This window comes from Engraulis encrasicolus, unplaced genomic scaffold (genome assembly GCF_034702125.1).
Source record: "Engraulis encrasicolus isolate BLACKSEA-1 unplaced genomic scaffold, IST_EnEncr_1.0 scaffold_32_np1212, whole genome shotgun sequence".
Classification (NCBI taxonomy): Eukaryota; Metazoa; Chordata; class Actinopteri; order Clupeiformes; family Engraulidae; genus Engraulis; species Engraulis encrasicolus.
Window position 1 is genome coordinate 277,501 of NW_026945621.1, and position 5,000 is coordinate 282,500.

The 5,000-nt window shown below is 44.8% G+C and overlaps 1 protein-coding gene across 1 annotated transcript in view; it reads left to right on the top strand.

The window, feature by feature from the left end:
• The first annotated feature begins 3,314 nt into the window (after positions 1-3,314).
• Positions 3,315-5,000, top strand: part of tead1b (TEA domain family member 1b) — a 56,415-nt gene continuing 54,729 nt past the window's right edge. Inside the window, exon 1 of the mRNA XM_063193247.1 lies at positions 3,315-3,712. The gene's annotated coding sequence lies outside the window, so the exon portion shown is untranslated. The remainder of the gene's footprint in view (positions 3,713-5,000) is intronic.

A 5,000-nucleotide genomic window follows, 5' to 3' on the forward strand; every position in this document is an offset into this window, starting at 1 on the left:
CTCAGTGTTGGCTCAGTTACTGCATGAGACTGACAGTTATTTTCAGTGTCGGCCGAGTGTTGGCTCAGTTACTGCATGAAGTGACCGTTATTTTCAGTGTTCTATGAAGTGTTGGCTGAGTCACGGTAACCAGTGTTCCAGCCGAGCCGACACTCAGCCGACAGTGCCGACATTCAGCCAGCACTGGACTGGGACCGAAAAGTGGCCCGGGCATTTTTGGCATAGATCGGCCCGAACACACACTCACGCACGCACGCACGCACGCACGCACGCACGCACAGGCCACTTTCATACTTTATCTTGACTGGCTGAATCCACTGTCTATATATTAACGACGGACCAATGGGCCTCCTCCCTCTAATTTGCGGGTCAATTCCCAAGAAAACAACAACCACAACAACAACAGTGTCGGCCCCTGGGGACTGTTGGCCCACCGGGAAAATGCCCTGTGTGCCAGATGACCAGTCCACCCCTGGTGCCGACACTCAGCCAAGATCGGGCCGACTGTGCTTGTTAAGCCTCTCTATGTTTCCTTTTTCATATTGTGTTAAAATATCAACTGTATTTTCATTTTTTTTCTCAGAAGACATAGCCCTGAACCTACCTTTTATACCGTTATTATTCTGTACTTCCACTGTTATTATTTCTATTATTGTAGTGCCTGCCTTCTTTCTTTATTATCTTATATATGTTACATGTTCAATGTTAAATGTTCAATGTTAAATGTTAATTTATACTGTATTTATTATTGTCCATTGTTACCAGTCCATCACTGTTACCTGTCCTGTCTGCACTTTATGTTAGTTTGTATAGGCCTATGTCTTGTCCTGGCATGGTATAGAGAGAAAACGTAATTTCATTTTTCCTTGTATGTCTTGTGCATATGATGAAAGTGACAATAAAAGCTGACCTGGACTCCGTTTCTCGATTCTTGTCGTTGCTAACCGTCTTAAGTCGGTCTTGAGTTGGTCGTAAGTTGCTCTTGAGTTGGTCTTAAGTTGGTCTTCAGTTGGTCTTTAGACGCAAGACCAACTTAAGAACAACTTAAGAACAACTTAAGACCAACTCAAGACCTTGGTTACAACGTTGGTCTTAAAGCGATGGTTCGGAGTAGAATCACCCTAATGCCATTTGAACCGTGACACCCATCCACCTTTACACCCGAAGTGTTTTCTGCCGCAGGCTTACATCAACAGAGTTGCCGTGTTATTCGATGTTTATTCCGGTTAGCTTGACTCAAGCGCATATGGATACTGGGCACCGTCTCCAAACTTTCCCCACAAAAATAACATGTCATGACACCAAACTTCTGCAGTAGCACAAATATGGTCTGTACTCACGAAACGAAGCATTTGGAAGTTTGGAAATAGTCCAGGAGTTTATTATTATCAACACAAGCCGAATAGCTTCTCTGCTGCTAAAGCTGCGCCAACGTTACTTCCGTCATCTACGACAAGCATGTAAGAGTCCTCAACGAAGCTCATAATATGCACAATGAAAAGTGAATTCAGCATCAGTATTGATAACGAAAATCCTTGTCTAATTGATAGTAGGTAAGATTTGAAATATCTTTTAAGTATTGCCTTGAAAATATAAGCCTTAATCACAATTCAGTGAAAACTTTTTTAACACTCTCGTCTGGAAGTTTGTTGAAGACTTTTACGGGCTTGTCTCATATGACGGAAGTAACGTTGGCACAGCTTTAGCAGCAGAGAAGCTATTCAGCTTGTGTTGATAATACTAAACTCCTGGACTATTTCCAAACTTCCAAATGCTTCGTTTCGTGAGTATAGACCATATTTGTGCTACTGCAGAAGTTTGGTGTAATGACATGTTATTTTTGTGGGGAAAGTTTGGAGACGGTGCCCAGTATCCATATGCGCTTGAGTCAAGCTAACCGGAATAAACATCGAATAACACGGCAACTCTGTTGATGTAAGTCTGCGGCAGAAAACACTTCGGGTGTAAAGGTGGATGGGTGTCACGGTTCAAATGGCATTAGGGGGATTCTACTCCGAACCATCGCTTTAAGAACGAACAAAAGGGCTAAAGTCGTTAGCAAAGGCACTGTCGAGAAACGACCCCCTGACTTGAACCGCCAACAACATAGGGTCTCTTACCTTACCTTATCTGACCTGATCTAGTTTTCTGGTCCAGGGGCCCATGGAGTCCCAGGCGTTAGCTACAGGGTGTTGTCTAGGGGGGTAAAGTGAGTCACCAGGGGGGCCATTTAGGCTATATGGGGGCCCACACAGTGGTGTAGTCTACTTTTTTGTGGTGGTTATACTGTACATTTGAGCGTTTTTGAAGTGTATACTGTATGTGCGCTATTCTAAATAATGGATCAATCAATTGTAAGTGAGTATACTGAAATCCCATTTTTTTAAGTGAGTATACTGCGTACACCTGTTCCACGTAGACTACACCACTGATGGGGGGCCCACACACAGTCCAATTTATGAAGACATGGCTGGGGGGTCCATTGGAGCTGATTGTACATAGGGCCCAACATGTGCTGCTACGTCCCTGGTTAGGTATATAGCCTGAACTACAGGGGCTTTTGTTGGTTACTCACATTATCTTCCAAAGCTACTGGCCTAGTGAGGTCATAGAGGAAACTCTCTCTCTCTCTCTCTCTCTCTCTCTCTCTCTCTCTCTCTCTCTCTCTCTCTCTCTCTCTCTCTCTCTCTCTCTCTCTCTCTCTCTCCCTCATGCCTCTTCTACATGGCTCTGTGTGTGTGTGTGTATGCGTGTGTGTGTGTGTGTGTGTGTGTGTGTGTGTGTGTGTGTGTGTGTGTGTGTGTGCGCGCGTGTGTGTGTGGCCCTGCTGATGCTGCTGGCTCGCCTCGCGCTGCCTCCGGGATGACGCCACGCGCGCTCCTCTCCTCTCCTCTCCGCCCCGCCCCCACGCGCAAACTCTGTGCTCGCGTGCATTTCATTCCTGTCTTCATTCCGCGCATTCCGCCCGCCGCATTCCAGGCTGCCCCTCTCACACACACTCACACACACACACATCAATAACTTTACACACGTAGAGAAAAAAAAAACTAGCCTGCATCAGCACAACTCGGTGGTAGGCCTACACACAACAATACAGTCATCATAACATTCACGGATCTATTTCAGGTAAGTTAATAATACTTTAACAGCAGAATAGTCATAGATAGGAGACATTTATGCTTTAAATAGTCATTCATTTTTAATGTTAACACGCACTCTGCCCCTGTAATGATAGATGTCTAAATATCAGCTGGAATTTAAGTTATTATTGTGTTTTGTTTGAGGGTTTTGTATGAGCAGCAGGAGCTGTGTCTGGTTGTTGCAACAGGGCGCTTCTCTCTGCTTGCTGGCTCTGTCTCGGCTACCCTGACATGGCACAAAAATCTTTGACATTTTTCACATTTTTGTAAAGTAGCCCGACCTCGCTCTCTCTCTCTCTGACTGCAGCAAATTCCGAAGCCACTGTGCAGAATCAGCAACTGTCTCCTCTGGGAGCGTTATCAAGCACCTCTGCTTTTTACTTTTAAAATTATTTTAGTCAAAATGAGCGAGCGAGGTGTTGCTGTTTTGTCCTCCTGTGCAGCTGGTACGGGGGAGAGTTGCAGATTTGAGGGGTACATTATCGGAGCTGGCTGAAAACATAGGACGGAGACTTGTTGCTTGGACACATTTATTGAACAGATTTCTAGCCTCTACATTTCAGATCTTCACTGTAAGTAGACGACCGTACATATAAATATATCTCGCATTTGTTTAATCGAATTCTTCGCATTCTTTGCCGTGGCTTTGTACACAAACCGTTTGGTCAGCCAAAGATAAGCCAGTCATAGGCTACGGACTCCTGTTTGTTGTCCTAGTTACGCAAAGTTTTGAAAATCTTTCAACTAATATTTTCGCAACTTCTGTACAGATGCTTGTGTTTCATCACAGTTTTCCCATTTTGAGACAGTGGGTTTTGGTTATTTTGTTGTTGTTATGTTGTGTTTTGTTTGCTAAGTTATGGAACTTGGCTACTGTTAGCTACAAGCCGCCTCCCCTACATTTGGGAAAGTCCTTAGCTCGCTAGCTAGCTCCACACACCTGGCTAAAGTTACTGGAATTGAATATTGCTTGCTGACGCTGCGATCAGACCATAAAGTTGTGTTTCCTTGATGTTTTACTGTGTGTGCGACGTTGATCTGTGTATTCAAACTGCCTTGGAGACCTTATTATGCTAATCCAAGGGCGAATATTGTGGGAAGCTATCGGTAGATTAGCTAGCTGAAAAATCTGGCAGCTGCTTCCCTCCCTCCCGTTTCCAGTTTCCTTTGTTGAAGTTGCCCGCTCTCGAGGTGCTAGTTAGCTCCAGGACAACACCGGAGTTGCCGTGGATATTTATGGGCTTGTTTTAACCATCGTGTTGTGAAGTGCTTAAACTACCGCAATAGTGTTTGTAATGTACACTAATCCGCTTCCAACAAACCAACCTTCCCAGCTGCGCTTTCCTTAATCCCCGACTAGGCTAGTACATCTGCCTGGCAGGCAGTCAGTGTGATCTATTTCATAGCAACAACCAAATGTAGTTAGCCGGCTAACTAGCCAGTTGGCTAGCATCCATGGAACAAGAAGTAACAACTAGAATTCCAGACATGATGTCTGTTTGTCCGTTTCATATCAGTTTTGAAATGTCCCGACTTTGTAAGAACAAAATGACAACACCGATGCCGCCACCATTGACTCTGACACCCAGAAGTGAAACTGTTGTTGACTTCAGTTCTGATACCTGTTGACTCACGAACTGCTTTGTAGGCTACTGGGCTTATTGTCCTGTTCCATTCAGGGTAGGGCCGGGGGTCATTAACGGTATAAAACATCTTTATTTAAATCAGATGCACCCCAAGCAGGCCCTGCGACCTGAATAACTCAGATGATACCCGAATAAGGCCATAGTCACTACACCAAATAAACTGCTAGTCACCCTGTTGTCTTTAGACCAGCCCGCCTTGGGAGCATGGACACTG